Genomic DNA, 695 nt, shown 5'->3' on the forward strand with positions numbered 1-695 from the left:
TGTCATTGATGGACATTTAGGTTGGTTCCAAGTCTTTACTATTGTGAATAGTGCTGCAATAAACATATGTGTGCATATGTCTTTATAGCAGCATGCTATATAATCCTTTGGGTATATACCCAGTAATGGGATGACTGGGTCAAATGGTATTTCTAGTTCTGAATCCTTGAGGAATTGCCACACTGTCTTCCACAATGGTCAAACTAGTTTACAGTCGCACCAACAGTGTAAAAGTGTTCCTATTTCTCCCCATCCTCTCCAGCACCTGTTGCTTCCTGACTTTTTAATGATTGCCATTCTAACTGGTGTGAGATGGTATCTCATTGTGGTTTTATTTGCATTTCTCTGATGGCCAGAGATGACAAGCATTTTTTCATGTATCTGTTGGCTGCATAAATGTCTCCTTTTGAGAAGTGTCTGTTCGTATCCTTCGTCCACTTTTTGATGGGGTTGTTTGTTTTTTTCTTGTAAATTTATTTGAGTTATTTGAAGGTTCTGGATATTAGCCCTTTGTCAGATGAGTAGATTGTAAAAATTTTCTCCCATTTTGTAGGTTGCCTGTTCACTCTGATGGTAGTTTCTTTTGCTATGCAGAAGCTTTTTAGTTTAATTAGATCCCATTTGTCAGTTTTGGCTTTTGTTGCCATTGCTTTTGGTGTTTCAGACATGAAGTCCTTGCCCATGCCTATGCCCTG

Source organism: Mandrillus leucophaeus, unplaced genomic scaffold (genome assembly GCF_000951045.1).
Source record: "Mandrillus leucophaeus isolate KB7577 unplaced genomic scaffold, Mleu.le_1.0 Scaffold411, whole genome shotgun sequence".
Classification (NCBI taxonomy): Eukaryota; Metazoa; Chordata; class Mammalia; order Primates; family Cercopithecidae; genus Mandrillus; species Mandrillus leucophaeus.